This window comes from Pipistrellus kuhlii, unplaced genomic scaffold (genome assembly GCF_014108245.1).
Source record: "Pipistrellus kuhlii isolate mPipKuh1 unplaced genomic scaffold, mPipKuh1.p scaffold_m20_p_1, whole genome shotgun sequence".
NCBI lineage: Eukaryota > Metazoa > Chordata > Mammalia > Chiroptera > Vespertilionidae > Pipistrellus > Pipistrellus kuhlii.
In genome coordinates, this window is record NW_023425404.1 from 62,762,872 (window position 1) to 62,784,980 (window position 22,109).

The 22,109-nt window shown below is 44.6% G+C and overlaps 1 pseudogene; it reads left to right on the forward strand.

The window, feature by feature from the left end:
* The first annotated feature begins 19,832 nt into the window (after positions 1-19,832).
* On the forward strand, positions 19,833-21,673 carry LOC118724922 (annotated as a pseudogene).
* The last annotated feature ends 436 nt before the right edge of the window (positions 21,674-22,109 follow it).

A 22,109-nucleotide genomic window follows, 5' to 3' on the forward strand; every position in this document is an offset into this window, starting at 1 on the left:
GGTGGAGCATCATGCTGCACAGATCTTCATTCAGTCAGTTATTATTATTTCACCATCCTCTTGCTGCCTACAGATAAGACAAGCTCCCCATCCTCTGTATTTACCTGCCACTTCCTACTTCACCCCATAGGATTCTCCTCTGTTGGATCACATTACAAAGTTTTAACTGAGTAGAATCGTTCTTCACTTACTTACCAAAGAACAAGGTTGACTTACCATTGTACTTCTGCCTTAATCACCTGAACAACTTGGAGAGGAAATCTAAGTGGACTGCTAGTTCCTCGGTCTGGTAGGCTCTTCCCCTGTAGGGAGGAGCCCGAGAGGTGCAGAGTAGCTGTTTCCTTCCTCGGCTGTCACTGAGGGGAAAGAGAAAACTGGCCTTTTTGAAGATGCTAACCCAGCTTCTCTCCCTGAATACATTCCTGACACTGGACTCTGTGGATGCCATGAATGTGGGAACTGCCCTTTGGGTGAAGTGTCCCTGCCTCCAGAGGGCCATGTGGGAACTTCCCTTCTAAATGCCCTACCACCCTGAGAAAGAGACACAGACTTGTATTCAGTGGTTTCTACCAACTACATGTGAACAAAACCTTCCCTGCTGAGTCAGCATTCACCCCTTAGTTTGTTGGTTGTTGTTTAATCCTCACCCAAGGATATGATTTTTTATTTTATTTATTTATTTATTTATTTTGTATGTACAAGGACCGGGGTCTTTATTTTCATTGATTTTTAGAGAGAGTGGAAGAGAGAGGGAAAGACAGAGAGCAACATTGATGTAAGAGAAACACAATGACTGGTTGTCTCCTGCACAAGCCCTGACCAGGGCCCAGGCTGAGGAGGAGCCTGCAACCAAGGTATGTGCCCTTGACCAGAATCAAACCTGGGACTCTTTGGTCCACAGGCCTCTACTCTAGCCACTGAGCCAAACTGACTAGGGCTGCCCCATATTTTTATGTAACCAATAGGTAATATAATTCCCAACCCATGGAATGAATACAATTCATAACTAAGGTTATAAAATATTTAATAATATGTTCTGATTGTCTGTTTGCCCCTCCTAATCCTCTCTATTCTCTCCTCTTTTAGGTCATTTTACCCATTTGCTGTCCAAATCACTGGAGGGAACAGAGGGAGAAACAAGGAATCAATGCTGGAGAAAGACATCGTTTCTAGCTGAATCTCTGCAAACAGTACTGACCAGTAAACAAAGTTACACAGCATCTCTTACAATGGTCTCATGAGCAATCAACCATCAAGTAATTTACTGAATAACTGCCATATGCCTAATATTCATTCACTCATTGGTGCTGTTAGGGGCAGAAATAGAATATTGGAAACTAATTATAATTAAAAGAAATATTAATCATGCTCTGTTAACCATGATGTTCTCTTCTGATTAGAGAAAGCACATTTTACCTGGGACACGGGAGCTAACAGGGGAATTCAGTCTATCCTTCTTCAGAGAACTGCCTATCATCATGGAAACATTTACAACCTCGTGGCTGAAACAATCTAGTCCAGGAAGCATCTGCTCTTTACAACCTCCAGCCCCTGTTCCCTGTAACCTGGTTGGGAAGGCCCAGAGGTGCTGACCCTCTTCCACCCCTCCACACCTACCCCCCAACCTGCATGACTTGTAACCTGTAATGATTATCCCATGCCTCCTTTCCTGGGCCTGTATTCCCAGCTTTCTCATGTATTCTTTGTCCTTCTACCCACCTGCAGCCCAGTCTTTCCTGAGCACCTAACAAGGCACCTTACGTGGACTGTACATTGAACCACCAATTAGCACCTGCCAAATTCCCTAAGCCCCGGATTCCTAAGTCCCTAGGTCCCTAATCATGCGCCTTACATGAAACCACCAATCAGCATGTGCTGAGTGCCTAAGCCCCATCCCTTCCTTTCCCTCCCCTCAAAAGGCGTGTTCACCCTGACATGTGTGCTTTTTCTCCTTGGAAGGTAGCCGGGCAGGGGTCTTCTCCACCAATAAAGCCTGTGTCCTGCCATTCTGGTTCTCCAGCCCCTCTGTTTCATCTTTCACATTTGGGCTCATGTGACCTGGCAGCCAGGTGACTTGCAGCTCGCCTGGAGGCCACCATTTTGAAACAAAGGTCAACCCCTTTGCATAAAACAAAGCAAAGGTCAACCCCTCCCTTTTTCCTTTAAATTATCCAATCACACAAGAGTGTGAGCCCAAGCTTTGATCAATCGAGAGTGAGGGACAGATGACTTGTGTCATACATAAAAGCCTGAGTGGATCACCCACTCAGTATGCAAGCGCTGCCAGACCCTGTGCGTTTGCACCTTCCTGCAGGAGTAAAGACATCTGCCTTGCTGTCTGGCTCCTGAGGATCCTTTGTGTTCTACCAGGACCCCTGGTTTGGGGGCTCGCCTTATTTCTAATAGACACAGAGAAGATTTTTGTGGATGACCTACTGTTCTCCCATACTCCTGGCAGTATTGGAATAAACGCTCACATATGATTCAACCCTGTCTCTGCTTAATTTGCTGAAGTAGTGACAGGCAACCCGGCTCCTTAGTTGTCCAGTTACAAGATCTATGTTTCCAAGATCTATGCTAGAATCCAAAAATGAACAAGATGTGGTCTCTATTCTCAAAGAGCTCATGAAGAAATATAGCTGATGCATACAACTGAAGAATTATGAGTTAAATTATGTGTACTAGTAATGAATGTTCACAGACAGTAGAGCTCAGACTGAACTGAAGTTGTAAAAAAAAAAAAAAAAAATCAAAAACTACTTAAAGGATGACATGCCTGAAATGAGCTTTGAAAAAGAAGTAAATAATAGAAATGCAAAAGAAAGGAGGGAAGGCACCCAGGCTGTGGGAACTGCTTTGTCAAAGGCCGGAGGCTGAAATAAGCTTGAAGTGCTTATTTGGAAGCAGTGAGGAAATGGAAAAGACAAAGTAGGCTCTTCATTAGCTCCACAAACCAATTTAAATCTCTTACAAAAGGAACATGGAAATTTTGATAAGATGTTGTATGTGGGTTATGAGCCTTTTAACTGTGTGGCTTATAATTAAGCCATTGTCTCTAGTCATTGTTAGATAACTACTGAGAAGAGCCAGTTATCCCATGCTAATGTATAACTTCTTTGTTTTATGCAAAATAGCCAGCTCCAGACTGAAAAAGAGCTTGTGGCTCTATTCAAGTGGAAATGAATACCTCCTTCTGGTTGGATAATAAAAACCCAGGACTCTCATAATCACAGGGCCTTTCCTAGACACACAGCATCACAGAGCGCTCTCTCTCTCTCTCTTTGCCTTCTACAGTGTGGAAAAGGGAAGCAAGAGCTCTCTACACACAGGGGTTCCTAAGAATAAGCCAAGACCTTGCTGGAGCCCATGCAGCTGGATGCCACCACCAATCCCAAAAGCAGAGAATATAGGAGATGCCTGAGAGACATACTGCTGAGGAGGGAAGAAGAGGAAGGACTTCCAACAAGAGTCAGACTGAAGGGAAAGATGAATCAGCAGAAAATGCTTCTGTCTACAAACTAAAATCAGAGAGGATGGATAAGAAAAACTTACAAGTGAATAGGAAAAGCCCAAAAGTGCGTTTTACTCTTTTTTAAAAAATAAATTAGATAAAATTGGTTAATTGGTCTGAAAGAATAAAAATGTTTAAAAGCTGTCTGTGTTATCTCAACTATCCAAGGCCCCCGCCAGTGATGGGAACAGGACCCTTAAAGTTGTCTCAGGAAATAGCCCCGAGCAGGGAGTAAACAGAGCAAGGTCTACTCCGACAAGATAAGAGAAACAGGATAACAGAGTAAACCTTGCTTTGACAGTTCAAAGTGAAATAGAGTGCGAGATCACCGGACAGGACTGTTGACTTAGCGCAAGCCCTGTCATAAAATATGTAATTAACAAACCCAGTCTCCCCTTTTAGAATTCCTTTGTTCCCCTCTTCCCCCTCCGTGTGTAACCCCTCCCGACATATAGTTTTTGCCTATATATACTTGTAAGATTTTCTGCTCGGGGCTCGACTCCTCTGCTCCTGCGTGAGTTACGAGTTGAGCCCCAGCGCGCTGGAATAAAGCCTCTTGCTGTTTGCATCAAGTGACGCCTCCTGCGGTTGATTGGGGTCGCCGTCTGTCCGTGGGACAGAGTGAGGGTCTCCCTCTGGTCAAAGTTGTCAATTTCGGTCATCCTAATAAAAAGGATGAAGAGAAATCAGAGAGTGATGAAGAACAGGCAGTTCAAAGAGGATTGGGATTTGATACTCTCTATTTCTGAACAGGAGAGTTCCCTAACAGTGAAGCCTAATGGTTATGCTAACCATTAGAATGAGTTACTGAAATAGATTATGAAACCATTTCTGAAGCTTTCACAATAAAAATGATCCTCCCAAAATTACCATTGTCGTGGGGAAGGTAGAGTGTGTATATGCAAAAGGCCTCGTGAAGACTCTGTAGACAACTGGTATTCATATACTACTAACTAGGAATGGCAAATGATACAACCACTTTTGAAAACAGATTGACAGTCCCCTATGAAGTGAAGATAAATTTCCCATACAACTCAGCAATCTTACTTTCAGATATTTACTCTAATGAAATGAAAACATATAGCTAGTCAAAGATTTATATGCAAATGTTCATAGCAGCTTTATTCAATACTAGAGACCCGATGTATGAAATTTGTGCATGGGGGGAGGGGGAGAAATGTCCCTCAGCCCAGCCTGCACCCTCTCCAATCTGGGACCCCATAAGAAATGTCCAACTGCCTGTTTAGGCCCAATCCCACCAGGCAGTTGGACATCCCTCTCACAACCCAGGATTGCTGGCTCCAAACCACTCCCCTGCCTCTGCCTGATTATCCTTAAATGTTTCTGCCTGCCAGCCTAATCACCACCCAACCACTCCCCTACCAGCCTGGTTGACACCTAACTGCTCCCTGCCAGTCTGTTCACCCCTAACTGCCCTCCCCTGCAGGCCTGGTCCCCCCACAACTGCCCTCCCCTGCTGGCCTGGTCTCCCCCAACTGCCCTCCTCTACTGGCCCAGTCAACCCTAACTGCCCTCCCTGCTGGCTTGATTGCCCACAACTGCCCTCTTCTGCAGGCTGGTCCCCCCCAACTGTCCTCCCCTGCAGGCCTGCCCTACCCAACTGCCCTCCCCTGCACGCTTGGTCCCCCCAACTGCCCTCCTCTGCTGACCCAGTCACCCCTAACTGCCTCCCTGCTGTCCTAATTGCCCACAACTGCCCTCCTCTGCAGGCCTGGTACCCCCACAACTCGTTCCCCTGCAGGCATGGGTCTCCCCCAACTTCCCTCCCTGAAGTCCTGTCACCCCAACTGTCCTCCCCTACTGGCTCGGTCACCCCTAACTGCCCTCCTCTGCAGGCCTGGTCCCCCGCACAACTGCATTCCCCTGCAGACCTAGTCTCCCCCTCCCCCAACTGCCCTCCCTGCTGGCCTTATCGCCCACAACTGCTCTCCCCTGCAGGCCTGCCTCCCACCAACTGCTCTCCCTATAGGCCTGGTCCCCCCCAATTGCTCTCCCCCTGCAGGCCTGATCTCTCCCTTGCTGGCCTGGTCTCCCCCAACTGCCCTCCTCTGCCAGCCTAGTCACCCCCAACTGTCCACCACTGCCATCCCCTGCCAGCCATCTTGTGTCCACATGAAGGTAGCCATCTTGTATCTTGGAGTGATGATCAATTTGCATATTGATCTTTAATTAGATAGGGTAGCCCCAAATTAGAAACAACCTAAATGTCCATCAACTGGTGAATAGATAAACAAATTATGAAATATTCATACCATAAATGCTACTCAGCAATAAACAGGAACAAACTAATGATACATGTAACAATGTGGATAAATCTCTAAAGTATGTACTATGTGAAATAAGTCAGACACTAAAGGCTATATACTGCATGATCCCACTGATGTAAGTCTGGAAAAGGCAAAAGGCACAGAAATCAGTTACCAGTGGCTGGGGACAGGAGAAGGAAACCAATTAAGGGAAGAAAAATTAAGGGGGGTAGGAGGGTGCTTGTGTATCTTAATTATCACAGCACAGTTATGACATTTGTCAAAACGCATTCAACTATATGTTTTAAATGAGTATATTTTACTATATCTATAATATGTCTTAATATGAAATCTAATTCTTCTCTCATGGTTTTCGTTTTAGTCTCTTCTTCATTGGGGTCCTTATGGGGGCAAAGCTTCCAATTCCAGACCCATTCCTCACTAGAATGAGGTCACAATTACTTAAAAGTGCTAAAATAAATTTCTAACCAAGAGAAAGAGATGGTCTGCTATGATCTAAATGTTTATGCCCCCCAATCATGTGTTAACATCCAAACCCCATAGGTGATTAATAGGAGGTGGGGCCTTTGGGTGCTCATTAGGTCATTAGGGTGAATGGGATTAGTGCTTTTATGAAAGAGATCCCACAGAACTTTCTATCCCCGTCCACCAAATGAAGGTAAAATCCTGTGACACAGTAGAGGGCCCTCCCTCGACCATGCTGGAACCATGACCTCACACTTACAGTCTCCACAACTATGAGAAATAAATTTCTGGGTTTTTTAAAATACGCTTTATTGATTTGAGAGATTGGCTGCCTCCTGCGCACCCCCTACCAAGCATGTGCCCTGATTGGGACGTTCAACCAACCGAGCCACATGGACCAATGCTACATTTCTGTTGTTTTGTGTGTATTCTTAATAAGTTTTACATGTTTTTATTGATTTCAGAGAGAGAAAGGAAGAGGGAGAGGGAGAGAAAGATAGAAACACCAACAGAGAGAAATATTAATCTGCTACATCCTGCACTCCCCCTACTGGGGGTCAAGCCCTAAACCTAGGCATGTGCCCTGATTGGGAATCGAACCACTGACCTCTTTGTGCATGGGATGACATTTATCCAACAGGCCAAGCAAATTTCTGTTGTGTTTAAGCAACCCAGCCTGTGGTGTTTGGTTTGTTTGTTTGTTTTTCATATATTTTTATTAATTTCAGAGAGGAAGGGAGAGGGAGAGAGAGAGAGACATCAATGATGAGAAAAAATCATTGATCGGCTGCTTCCTGCAAACTCAATACTGGGGATCAAGGTCACAACCCAGCATGTGTCCTGACTGGAAATCGAACCATGACCTCCAGGTTCATAGGTCAATGTTCAATCACTGGGCCTCCTGCACACTTCCTACTGGGGATGGAAACCCAGGCATGTTCCCTGACCAAAAATTGAACTGGCAACCTTTCAGTGCCGCAAAACAATGCCCAACCAACTGAGCCCCACTGGCCAGGGCTGATCAACATTTTAATTCTTTTCCCAGAAAAATACTTAACAAATTCATGAACCCTCTGAAGCTTATTCATGAACCCCAAATTAAAGCCCTTAACCTATTCCAGTTCCTTCATTTTATTGTGCCTGGTTCCAATTGTTCTAGTTGTGGACGGGTGAGGATGCCTGAGACTTTTAGGAAAGGTAAAGTGGTGGGCCCAAGTCCGCATTGTGAGTGCCTGAGTTGGAAACAAACCCAAGACTTTAAGTGTCCTCTCTAACCCCCCACAATAAAACAAGGCCTCTTAGAATTTTTTTTTTTAGATTTTTATTTTTATTTTTAGATTTTTACCTTCATCCCATAAAGACCAAAGACGTGCCTGGTAGTTGGCCAAAAAGGTGTGAGACAAGAGGGCTGACAAGGAATTGAGAAGCTCCCTTGTTTCAGTTCTCTGGGCTCCTTCCTTTTCCTTTACCCCCTACCTTCACATGCTTCCTAGGTGAGGATGTGCCTTCTCACCCACACACCCTTTGCATTACCCCAAAATAGTTAAAAACATGAAAGAAAGATGGCTGCTGGAAAAAAGATCCAGAGGACACCAGTAGCATGAAAGTGGCCTCACCAAGCCCAAGTCACCATGCTTTCCCTACATATATACAGAGTCAGACAACATCTCTTCTCCTCCTCCCACAGCCTTTGTGTTGGAGAAGTATTGAGATGGAGAACAGTGCAAAGATCTTTCCTTTGAAATTTCCAAGAAATATAACACAGTGTCTCACTTGCAAAATGTACCTCCCTCTGTCAACTAAACACTGAGCTCAAGCCTTCAAATCTTCAAAGGTCAGAGCTCCTTCTAGCCCTTTCTTCTCCTTAGAAATAATTTAATACTCAGTATCCTGCATTCCTAGATCCTCTTGTCTAATTCTTTGATCACTTTTAAGACCTATCAAAGGAGTATTTCAAATGTCTGTTTTAGTTACATAGCCTCAAACTGAACCCAAGGCATGAAGAAGGCTGTGACCAAAACTAAGTACAAAGAATTACTCTTTCACTCCTGCTAGTCATATTCTACTAACGGATCCGTGATCATGTGGGAGTTTTTAACACTGCAGCATTGGTGACTTGACACCTGTCTTCTTATGGGGAGGAAATGTGGCCCTCTAGTGACAGTGTATCCCTGGGAGAGGATGCTAGATAAGGAGTTGGCCTGGATGTAGTCAGGCTCTGTCAACCACTCTATAGCATCTTTAGCCTCCTTAGCCTCAGTTCCTGTTTTGAAAATGAAAATAATGTGCCCTGGTTGCTGTGGCACTGACACAGTTTGATTCCTGGTCAGGGCACTTGCCTGGGTTGTGGGCTCGATCCCCTGTAGGAGACATGCAGGAAGTAGCCGATAGATGTTTCTCTCTCATCAATATTTCTCTGTCCCTCTCCCCTTAATCTCTCTCTAAAATCCATTAAAAATATTCTTTAAAATGAAAAGAATGTTTATTTCAACCTCTAAAAATTTCCCAAAAAATCAGAATAACCTAAGTTTAGAAGATTCCGAGAAATATATGCTCTCCAACAGCTAGTGTGAACCCTTGGGAGCACAGCCTGGGAATGTGAGGGGAAAAAGCCTTAAAATATATAGTCATACTGATTCAATAATTCTATTTTTAGGCAGTTATCTTAAGAATGTAATTGATCCCTGACTGCATTGTCCTGTGTATCAAAAGGTCACCTGTTCAATTCCTGGTCTGGGCACATACCTAGCTTTTTGGTTCCATACCCTGTTGGACATGTCAGGCATATGTATCAATATCTCATATATATATATATATATATATATATATATATATATATATATATATATCTTTTGCTCTCGCTCTCCTTCTCTCCTCTCTCTTTTCCTCTCTTTCTCCCTCCCTTCCCTCCTCTGTCTCTAAAATAAATTTTAAAAAACATTTAAAAATAAAATAATGTAATTGAAGATATGTTTACAGGCTTAATATATTCATCTCAATATTGTTTATGAAGAGAAAACTGGAGTCAACTAAATGCTAGCAATAAATGATTAGTTAAATAAATTTTGGTATAAGTTGGCCAGACAATGGAATATTATGGAGCCATTAATCTCATGTATAGAAGAACATTTAATGACATGCAGATATGTTCACAATGTCTCAACTAAAATTACAAGCTAAAATATGCAATGTGATCCCATTTTTTTAGAGATAAATAAATATGCATACAAAGCTCTGAAAAGCCAACATCAACATGTTAACAATGATGACTTAAAAGTAATTTCCTTCATATATCTATATATGCTAGTTTTCCACAATAAGCACATTATTTTCAAGCAAATAAACTTATTTTTCTTAGTAGAGTAATAATAGTAGTATGTACTTTTTTCATGGGTTTTCTATGAGGATAAACTAGGATAATAAACCAGAAAAAAATGTTCTAAGTATTGTAAAGTACCATACAAATATTATCATCTATTCTACTTAAGACTGAGGTGGCCTTCCCACCATTCATATATAGAACCTACTCTCCTGTGTGTCTTCTCCTTTGATCTTTTTTTCTATAGATCACATCCACACTGGTTTACTACCAGGTAGTTCATTATTCATACCCTCAAAATGTAGCAGATTTATTTCCCCACTCATTGCATATTTGGCCTCCATTTTAACAAATACTCATATAATTAGCAACCCATGTTGCTTGTCTTTTCATATATCTTAGATTATTAGAAACCCAATAATGTTACTGCAATAAGAACTGTATTTCTATTTATCTGTGTCTTGTCCCAAACCCCCTATTTGTTACTGTTTTGTCACTACTTATAGCTTACCCTGCCCCCTATGTTCATCCCCCTCCCATTTACAGATCTAAGTCTGTAACCTCTCCTTTTCTTTCATTCCTTCATCTAATCTCCCCCCAAAATATTGATTGATTGATATGCAACAGTTGCTGACTAGTTGCTGGGACATAAAGATGGATAAAATACAAAGGATGTGGGAGGGAGGACAAATTAGGTGACAGAGGAGGCAACAGATGAGTAAAAGCTCAGAAGTGAAAAAGAGCATCGCATTGCCAAAGACCTAGCTGCTGGGGGGTTTTTATTTGCTTGTTTGTTTATTGATTTTAGAGAGGAAGAGAGAGAATGAGAAAGAAACATTGATTTGTTGTTCCACTTATTTATTCATTCATTGGTGGATTCTTGTATGTGCCCTGACAGGGGATCGAACCCACAACTTTGGCATATTGGGATGATGCTCTAACCAACTGAGGACCTAGTTTTATTAGGCAGTAAGCGCGGAGAGAGAGAAGCTGCTTCCAAGCAGTCAGGAATCTCCTGGAAGCTGGGGGGACAGTTCCAAGGAAGGTGAAATGACACCAGGACTACTGCCAAAGCTCGTGTCTAGGAAGCCCACACCCCCTCCTACTCAAAAGGGGGAAATGTCTTCTGCTCTCTCTGCTTTTCAAACTAAGCCAAAATGTCTTGTACTGGAAGACCATAAACTACACAAGAACCCTAAAAGCAAAGGAGTCTGAGGAATACCATTCCCAGGTTTCCAGACTTTGTAATTCTAGCAAACCTTTGAGAGACTGCAGGTTCCGTTCCAGACCACCACGGTAAAGTGAACATCACAATAAAGCAAATTTCACAATGAAGCAACCCACACAACTTTTTGGGTGTTCAGTGCATATAAAACTTATGCTTACACTATTCTGTATTCTATTAAATATGCAATAGCATTATGTCTAAAACAGTACATACCTTAATGTAAAAATACTTTATTGCTTAAAAAAAAATGCTAATCCTTCAGCAAGTTATAATCTTTTTGCTGGTGGAGGGTTTTACCTTCAAATTGTTATAAATAAATAAATAAATAAATAAATAAATAAATACAGTACCTGTGAAGCGGAATAAAGCTAAGTGCAATAAAGCAAAACGCAATTGAACAAGGTATGCCTGTGCAAAGGAGAGCACACAATGATGGAAAAGGGTGTTGGTTGTCCAGGACACCTCTTCCCTGCCCCTTATTACAATTTCTTTCTTCCCCTCAGCATATCATGGGCTGCTGAATTCGTCATTTATTCCCTTCAACCTATATTACAGCTGTTTTTTCTTCTGGCTAGGTTGCAAGGTCTCTGAGAGAAAGGTCCACATGTTTGGACCCTTTTTTTTAATCCCCTCAATGTCCAGCAGGTGTACAATAGATATTTGTAAATAGATGCAGTGTTGAAAGTAGAATTTTGGCCTTCTGACTCCCAATTTAGAACTCCACCCAGTCTTCCTTTTTTAACAGATTTTTTTTTAATAGGAGTTATATATATAAGTTTGAAATTGCTCAGTTCTGTTTTGCTTGGGAGGGAAACCCTTCTGGAATAAAAAGAACTAAAGAGACTTCAGTGAATGAAAAGTTCTCAGGAGACAGTGAATCACATTAGTAGAACTTTCATATTTATGAAGAGCAGTTTCAACTTCCTGGTGAGGTAATGGGGAAAACATCATTGAGACTGAAGAAAACTGTAGCTGGAAACAACTTGCTGTTTTTTAGAATGAACCAATTCAATCTCATCTATTTCAAACCAATGGAGAAGCAAATAGGAATACTCCCTATACATTTTTTTAAAAATATATTTTATTGATTTTCCACAGAGAGGAAGGGAGAGGGAGAGAGACCTAGAAACGTCAATGAGAGAGAAACATAGACCAACTGCCTCCTGCACACCCCCTACCAGGAATGTGCCCACAACCAATGTACTGTACATGCCCATGACCAAAATCGAATGTGGGACCCCTCAGTCTGCAGACCAACACTCTATCCACTGAGCCAAACCGGTTTTGGCTCCCTATACATTTTTATTAGTAAACTAGAGGCTCAGTGCATGAATTCTTGCACAGATGGGATCCCAAGGGAGGAGAAGGGGCAGGGACGCGATCAGCCCTCCAGGGGGGCAGTGGAACATCTTTGCTGGCCCGGGATCCAGATCCATCCTGCTGACATTCTTGCCAGTTGTCAGGAGCCACCTGGTGGCCACTGTTATATTGTTTCTTCCTTGCAGAGCCTCTAGGGAGGGGAAGTGGCCACAGTGTCCAACTTCCAGGAGGCCAATGGCACATGCCAGCAGTGTTGGTATGTCAGTCCCTGGCCCAGTCTCCAGAAATTGGACCTGCAAGATTAATGAAGAAGTGAGTGACTGCTGCCAGGCTGGTGGGCCACCAGGATGGATCGGTGAGCTGAGCAGAGCTCCTGCTGTTGGAGCACACCAGGGGGCAGCTTCTGCATTGAATACTGCCCTCTGGTGATCAGTGCACATTATAGCAACTTGTCGTTCTGGTCATTTTGGTCATAACAGTCACTTGGGCTTTTATATCTATAGACTAGAGGCCCGGTGCATGAAATTCATGCACAAGAGGGTGTCCCTTAGCCCAGCCTGCACCCTCTACAATCTGAGACCCCTTGAGGAATGCCCAACCACCCCTCTCACAATCCAGGACTGCTGGCTCCCAACTGCCCTCCCCTGCAGGCCTGGTCCCCCTCAACTGCCCTCCTCTGCTGGCCTGGTCACCCCTAACTTATCACAACTGCCCTCCCCTGTAGGCAGCCATCTTGTGGCCATATGGGGACAGCCATCTTTGACCACATGGGAGTGGCCATTTTGTGTCTTGTTGTGATGGTCAATTTGCATATTACTCTTTTATTAGATAGGACTAGAAGCCTGGTGCACAGATTTGTGCAGAGAGGACAACTGTGGGGGATCTTGGCCTGCACACTCTTGCAATCCGGGACCCCTCAGGGGATGTCAGACTGCTGATTTTGGCCCGATCCCCACAGGCCACCTGTGAGGATAGGACTGAAACTAGCAGCACAACACTGCCTGCCACTCCTGCCTACCACCCCCGCTCATCCCAGCCCTGCTGTGTGTGCCCCAGGCTGGCGCCCAGTCAGTCCCAATCAGGAGAGGCTAGCACCACCACAGTGACACTCGCAAGCTGTGAGCCCTGCATCTGGCTCCCATTGGTCAGCTGAGCGGCGCTCCTGCTGTGGGAGTGCACTGACCACCTGGGAGTAGCTCCTGCATTGAGTAACTGCCTCTGGTGGTCAGTGCACATTACAGCGATCGGGTGACCAATTGTTCACTCTTTCAGTTGCTTAGGCCAGTGGTCAGCAAACTCATTAGTCAACGGAGCTAAATATCAACAGTACAACGATTGAAATTTCTTTTGAGAGCCAATTTTTTTAAACGTAAACTTCTTCTAACGCCACTTCTTCAAAATAGACTCGTCCAGACTGTAGTATTTTGTGGAAGAGCCACACTCAAGGGGCCAAAGAGCTGCATGTTTGCCGACCTCGGGCTTAAGCTTTTATATAGAGAGATAATAATAAATTCATGATGTCTAAAGGAGAACCAAAATAAGAAATCTGATTAGATTTGTTACAGAATTTGTTACAAAGGATGCAGCTTAAAATGATAGTAACAGCCCTGGTCACTGTGACTCAGTTGGTTGGGTGTCTTCCCATGCACCAAAAGGTTACTGGTTGGATTCCATCAGAGACATGGGTTGTAGACTTGATTCCCCAATAGGGGGCGCTCTCGCATCAATATTTCTCTCCCTCTTCCTTCCTCTCTCTTAAATCTCAATAAAAATATTTTTTAATGATAATAACAACCACTAACTGATATTTGTTGGGTGTTTCTCATATGCCAGGCACCACTCTGCAAACTATGTATTATCTCACTTAAACTTCATGTGTACATTTACAGATGAGGAATCTGAAGCTCTGAAAAGGTAACTGGCCTGCCTAAAGACAAACTTATAGTGGCAGTGTCATCAGGATACAAACCTAGGCAGACTAAGAGGGTCCTTACTCTTAGCCACAGTTCTTCACAGTCAGATAAATGGGACCTGGGCAATTATTGCCCATGTTAGAAATTCAAACAACTCTGACTTATAGATTGTCAGTAATGATTATATTTTTAAAATCATTGTATTTAACATTACCCTAATTCATGAATTTGCTAATTAGTATTACCTGTTGACAAAGATGAACCAAAATTCTATATGTTGTAGCAGAATGAAATGCTTGCTCTCTTAATTCTATCCTGCATTTCTCCCAAGGTCTTTATGCTAGAAGCTCCAGTTATAGATGTGCTTGTTAGCTAGAGGAATCCTGCTAGAGGCTTGAGTTTTTGCAAAGACAGCCCCTTCAGAAGATGCCTTTCCCAAGAAATGAAGAACTGGGTAACAGGAATCTGATCATACTCAGTTCAGAAGAGGTCTATAACCCGACCTGCCAGGAACAAAGGTATTCCAAAATTTTAAGATCTTCTGTGTATGCCTGCCTGGGAGCCTACTGTCTACAGCCCTCATCCACCTCTTGGCCCTCATCCACCTCTTGGTCTCAACCACCTCTTGGCCCTCATCCACCTCTTGGTCTCATCCACCTCTTGCCTTACCTCTCCTCTCTTGTTTCAACATAAAAGGTGCCTGAATTCTAGGCTTTCTTAAGATAGATTTGTGGGAGCTATAAGGCACCCCCATCTTCTCGAGCTGGGCCTTCTCAATCAATAAACCTTTCCCTACTCCAAACTCTGACGTTTTGAGTTTTGGCCTTTTGGAGCATTGAGCACACAGACTTTGAACTGGTAAAAACATATATAACTTTGTAACCTTAGATAAATGTCATTAACTTTTCAGAGTTTGGTTCCAGACCATCATACTCTTATTCTGTCTATTTTATTAGACAAAAATATGGAGGAGAGTTGGTCTGTCAAGGAGATCTAGAAGTTTTCTAGCAAATGGACAGAGCAATGACAGTGGTTGGGTTAGATTAGAGCTGAAGAGGACCACATATTTCTCTGCCCTCCAGAAGCCATTTTGATTTCAGCCTGAAGTCAGAGGCCTGGTTAGTCTGAAGATGCCTGATAGGTCTAGCCTGATCACAGGGCATCTGGGAAGGCCAAGTTGATTCCAAAACCATCCTAAAATGTTATAGTGAGATGGTTCTCATCAGTGCTTCTGGCCCAGAGTGTGATCTTGCCATAGAAAGGCTGGGTTGGGTTGGAGTGGAGATGGAAGGCATGCTTTCACATCCTGGAGGTGTGATGGTTTTGGAATCAACCGAGTTGATTCCAAAACCATCCTAAAATTCACACTCATGAATTTGCTAATTATTTCAAAACCATCACACCTCCAGGATGTGAAAGCACGCCTTCCATCTCCACTCCAACCCAACCCAGCCTTTCTATGGCATGATCACACTCTGGGCCAGAAGCACTGATGAGAACCATCTCACTATAACACTGCAACTTAGCTCTGTCTATGTCCAACTAGAGTGACTGTTTAACTTTCCCCACATTTTCTTTCACATTTGTTCCTGCTGCTCCTCATTCCCCTATGCTCATTAAACAATGCTGAATCCTGCAAATTGTAGTCACTTTAAGTCATAAAATAACCCAGCACACTGGAACATCTTTAGGGGGGCCAGCTTCTCAGTGTGCATAAATTCTTGAAGACTATTGAATTCTCACTAGGAAACCCAGTAAATAAAACACTGGCCTAAAAGTCATAATATCAGGATGCTCTCTTCCTCTGCCCTCTTCCCTGCCCTTCCTTGCCTAGGTGGCAGTGTGACCACCAAAGAGGTAGCCACAAGGTGGGTACTTGCCAAGGAAATGGCAGGACCAAGAAGGTTAGCCAAGAAGGCAGTCTTTGTGGTTGCAAGATTTTGAGGAGACACAGAGGAAGCTAGGTAGACAGGGAAAGGGACCATGGGAGAAGGGGGAGGAATAGGACCAGGGTACCCAATAGGTGGGCACTGATTGTCAGTAATCCTATCTAATAAAAGAGTAATATGATGGGAGGCCTAGATATTACCTCTAGGAAAGAAAGGTCAGGCTGTCCAAACAACATGACCAGGGATGTGCTAGAAGAGAAAATGTCAGGCTGGGAACGAAGTCTCGTCCTATGATTGTCCTTTCTGAGGCAACCAGGGCTTTTCTGCCCTCGTGTCCTTTACTAGTCCTAGGCCATCATCCTTGCTCTGTTCATGTATGTGTAACTGCTTACCACCTAACCAATCGAAACCAAAATGAGGGGGTATTTGAGTCTGAGTTCATTATCTTACAAAATCGAAGAATGAAGTCATGAACAAAATGGTTAGTGGAACTGAAGTTTATTAGAAAAGCCAGTCCTGGAAACGGTGCAGCTGGGTTCTAGGAGCTGGCTGGTGTCCAGAGCTTCCTTTCCACATTACAGTCAAGTGTTAAAGTCTATTAGGCCACGTGCAGAGTCCCACATGGCCATAAGCCACGTCAGGGCAGGGGGTCTGATCTGTGTGGTCTGTAGCCGCTCCTAAGACTCTTTCCCTTTCATCTGATGTTAGGGTAGAAGAAAGAATGACAATGGATGTCATGCCAGGTGAGGTCATAGGCATGAGAAAGTTATCGGAATTCCTTGACAAACGTGGTGGGATTGGTGGAAAAGGACCCCAGCCGCTTCTCAATCTGGGAGATATTCGACAAAAAGAGAACATGAACCCTGACTTCTCCCTCAGCCCCTGCAACTTCCCGGAGGGGGCAGAGGAGAGGAGGAGCCTAGGAGCAGGTGTGCCTGCTGACTAGGGAAGCAGGCGGGGGTTGGGGAAGGGGAAGGTCAACAGGTAAGGGAGAAGGCTCTAGGGGAGGGGGTGGCAAAGGGAAGTCAAGGAATGAGGATGGGGGAAGGGAGGGAAAGAATGGCAGGGCAGAAGCAGGGAGCGCAGAAGAAGCCCTGTCATAAGGAGGCGGGCAAGTCGGAGGGGAGAAAAGATTCTCAGGGGTTCAGATAAGATGGAAAGTGGAGGGGTGTCAGTAGGCAGAGGAGGTTTCTCGTAAGCTAGGAGAACCTGGGCAGTGAAACAGAAGGAGCAGAGGGAGGGACAGGAGTGCAGACAGAAAAAGGCCTGGACATATGGAACCTCCAGTCACTTCCCAGCTCATTGGCAGAAATTATTGAGGTCAGTTAGGATGTTAAAATTGAAAGTCCCATCTTCAGGCCACTTTGACCTGTTGTCCAATTCATACTAAGACCATGCCATGTTATAGGAGTAAATGAGGCGTTTAGGACACAGATCCTGGGACAGGCCTAGCTTAGCCAGATTGGTGAGGAGACACCCTAGAGGTGTCCTAGGATCAGATTTGGATTTTTGATTGCCCATTTTGAAACCTAGGGTCAGTAGCAGAGGCCCAAGGACTGGTGTCTCAATCATTGAGCCAAGGCTATGGATAGGGATCCAAGGGATAGCAGGGGACGGGGTATCCCTTGGATGGGGTCCAGAGTGAGGCCAAAAGGCCGAAGAGCCAAAGGGGACAGGAATGTCTTCACTGCCTCCCCAGGTTTGGAACCTCCCAGAAAAGGTCCAGAGGGCTGTTCCCGGAAGGCAATCTCTGACGAGGGCCATGGTTTTAAGGACAGAGACGTCAGAAGAATGACCACTAGGAATCAGTAGGGGCTGGGACTTATCCGCTGATGCTGCTGAGCTGGGGAGAAGCCTAAGGGTTCTGAGCCACGAAGAAAGGGAAATGGGGGGCACCCCAGATCATGAAAGGTCAAACAGGGTGCTAGCACCCACCCGGGTTTCAGCACATGATGAGAGGTTTGTGATGCAGGAAACAAAACATAGAGTCCAGGTGATTAAAATGGGGCAAGGTTTTAATCTTGTGCTCCAAGGCTAAATTTGCTGGTCCAAGGGTGGGCCAGGGAAGTTCATGCCAAAAGGGGGCATGGGTACTTCTTTTATACAGCTGTTTAGTGAGGGGAGGGCGGAGGGCACGAGAGGTGTGGAATTTCTGCCTCGGGCCAGAGGTCTAGGAAGGTGCCAGTTATCTCTGTCACCATCTACAATACCTTGCAGATGCATGAATCGGCTCTGGGCTTCCCTCCTGCCCTGATCTAACACTAACCAAATGACCTGTACTCTAAAACTTTCTCATACCAAAATAAAAATAGATTCTGCATTTGAACATCACAATGTACCCAAGTTCAACAGATGTAGAGGAGAAAAGCAATACAACCTAAGAAAAAGAAAAAGTTGTGATAGACAGACATGAGTAGAGCAAGGAATTTGGGCCAGGTACCGAAGGTCACCAGGGTGCAAAGCCCTGGTGCCTACCAAAGAACATCCTCAAGGTGACCTTTCCTCCCCTTGCATATCACTAGTCATGCCATTTAGACCCTCTGATCTTTCTTCCCTAGAGATAACACCTAGGCTTCAGTTGTATTTCAACTCCAGGCCCAGAAAAATAGCAAAACCAGACAGAGCAATACCAAAGTTGACCTTAGGACCCACTGCCTTGAATAATGACCCTCTGGTGCCGCCAATCAATCAATGGAGACCACAACCCTGAAAGGACACACCTACCAAGCTGATAAGCATTCTATTGAGATCTTCCCTGGGACCTCCCCTAAAATCTCTACCCTTAAAATCCTTAAAACCAGGACCCAGTGTGCTCTCCCATCCAGGACCACACCCACCCCATTCTCCCAAGGCCTGGGTTAGCATTGCACTATGGTCTATTCAAGCCAGTTCCACCAGCAGCAGCTAGTGCAGCTGGGCCTAGGCTATGGTGGAGGGAAGATGCCACAGCCTGAGTCCCAGAAGGCCAGGACCCTATATTGCTGGAGCAGAGATTCACCAGAGAATCTTTTTGGGATCTCCCCTTAACCTTGAAGACTGGTGGGGTTCCTGCAAGTAAAGCCCACAGAAGTGTGCCCGCCTTCCAAGACTGCATTCCTGGAATTTCTAACTCTGATGCCAGTTCACACCCAGCCTCCAGCACAAGTTTATGGGTCCAGCAGCTTTTGCTCCAGGAAACTGAAAATGGCCCTTCAGGCGTCTTCAAACTACGGCCCATGGACCACATGCGGCCCGCAGAGGAGTCTGATCCGGCCCGCCAGGTTTTTTGGGCAGTGAGCGCAGCCGAGGTGTTACAGTAGGAATTAGTAGTTCATATAGTCCGGCCCTCCAGCTCTCTGAGGGACCGTGATCTGGCCCCCACTTTAAAAAGTTTGAGGACCCCTGACTGCTAGTTCTATAGTGGGAAGCGTCACAATTCAATATTTCTGTTAAGGGGTGCCTTTTAACATCTGCAACCTGAACGGTTTTACTTTTTATTTATTTCAACTTCAGTGAAGCGACTCAGCCACTTAAGAATGTACCCATCAAGGGATCTGGGCCCCATGGACCACTCCCCAAAAAAATTCTATCCCCATTTCACCAGAGGTCCAAGTCAAATATTAGAATTACAGTTCAAAGCAAACAAGATTGATGGTGTAGTAGGTAATCATATTGAAGATGCAGAAAAAGGCAACATGAAAATCTCTTCTGAACTGGATATGTCTTATTGGTTTTTTACAGAGAGGAAGGGAGAGGGATAGAGAGTTAGAAACATCGATGAGAGAGAAACATCGATCAGTTGCCTCCTGCACACCTCCTACTGGGGATATGCCCACAACCAAGGTATATGCCCTTGACCGGGACCCTTCAGTCCACAGGCCAACGCTCTCTCCACTGAGCCAATCCAGTTAGGGCTGGGTATGATTTTTAATGAACATGATCAGGAGTTGAGAGACTTGGGGTATCCGAAGCATGCCGTCAATATGCTTAATATCGATAGTAACCCCTTGGGCTACCACAAAGATATGCTAGATACACGGAATGCAACATGTAAAGACAAGACATGCCCTAAGGATCTGCCAGTTGCTAGTGTTGTTATTTGTTTCTTCAATGAAGCCTTGTCTGCTTTGCTGTGTACTGTGCACCGTGTCCTGGACTGCACACCAGCTCGGCTTCTCCATGAAATCATCCTTATGGACAGCAACAGTGACTTCATGGTTTGAAAGGAAAACTAGATGAATTTGTCCAAAAACACCTCCCTGGGAAAATTAAATTAATAAGAAACACAAAGCATGAGAGATTAAGTCAAGGAAGAATGATAGAAGCAGCCCATGCACCAGGAGACGTCCTGGTGAATGTGACGTGGCTGCAGCCTTTGCTGGCTGCCATCCAGGAGGACGGGCAGATGGTCCTGTGCCCAGTAATTGATATCATCAGGGCGGACACGCTGGCCTACAGCTCATCCCCTGTGGTGCCTGGAAGGTTCAACTGGAGACTAGACTTCAAATAGGATCTTGTTCCCCTTTCCAAGCTCAGGAGGAGCTACTGCACCAGTAAAGTCACTTACAACGGCTGGAGGACTGTTTGCCATGAATAGAAGCTACTTAGTGAACTCGGGCAGTATGACAGCAGCATGGACATCTGAAGAGAAGAAAATTTGGAAATATCATTTCAGATTTGAATGTGTGGGAGTAAGCTTTTCATCATTCCTTGCTCCAGAGTCAGATACCTTTTCTGGAAAAGGCCACCCTATGTTTTCCCTGAAGGCCAGGCCACCACGACACACAACTCCTTGAGGCTGCCACACATTTGATTGGATGAATATAAGGAACAGTATTTTTCCTTAAAGAAGCTATGGAGCCGGGACTGGTTTGGCTCAATGGATAGAGCGTCGGCTTGGGGACTGGAGGGTTCCAGGTTTGATTCCGGTCAAGGGCATGTACCTTGGTTGCGGGCATATCCCCAGTGGGGGGTGTGTAAGAGGCAGCTGATCGATGACTCTCTCTCATCAGTGTTTCTGGCTCTCTATCTCTCTCCCTTCCTCTCTGTACAAAATCAATAAAATATATTTAAAAAAAAAAAAAAAAAGAAGCTATGGAACTATCAGTGAGCTTGATGAATTGAGGGAGAAGTTGGGTTGTAAATCATTTAAATGATATTTGGATAGCATTAATCCAGAGATCCAGATATCTGGGCCCAATGCCAAACCCCAGCAACCCATTTTTATTAACAGAAGGCCAAAATACCTAAAAATCCTTCAGCGAGGAAGGCTTTATCATCTCCAGACCAGCAAGTCTGTCTGCTGGCCCAGAGGTACCCAAGTCAGAAGGCAGGCCTAGTACTGCTTAAAGCTTGTGTCTACAGTGACCCAAATCATATCTGGATTTATAATGAAGAGCATGAATTGGTTTTAAGTAACTTCCTTTGCCTGGATATGTCAGAAACTCAATCAGACCGACCCCAACTAATGAAGTGCTATGGGTTGGGAGGATCCCAGCTGTAGGCCTTTGGGAAGAATAATTGGCTATACCAGGTGTTAGTTGGACAGTGCCTGAAAGCATTGATTCACTGAGTCACAAAGGCTATGTTGCTATGGCAATCTGTGATGGCTCCTCCTCACTGCAGTGGCATTTGGAAGGTTAAGGTGGATGGGATGGCTAGAATGGAATGTGTGTCCTCCTGGGAAGATTAGCAGAGGTGAAATAGCAGACATACTATACTGTCTTTATCAGAGCACTGAGTGACCATCCGGAGGTGGGGAAGTATGTGTCACCAAGACTTTAAACATTTCTAGGCTGCTGTTAAGGAATTTCTTACTTATGGTAGGAAAACAGAATACAGTTTTAATATATTGTCAGGTTTATACAGAAGGACAATACCTAGGAAATTGCTAGGTATATTCAAATTAGTTTATGCTTCTTTTTAATCCCCTTTAATAATGGAATGGATTGTGTCATGATTTCCTTTCTTAGAAGACTTCATAGCAGACAGTTAATTTTAAACAATCTGACTGCATCCACACATCCTATCTAATAAAAGAGTAATATGCAAATTGACCATCACTCCAACACACAAGATGGCCACCCCCATGTGGACACAAAATGGCCGCCACAAGATGGCTGCCAGAGGAGGGCAGTTGGGAGGAACTAGGCCTGCAGGGGAGGGCAATTGGGGGCAATTAGGCCAGCAGGGAAGGA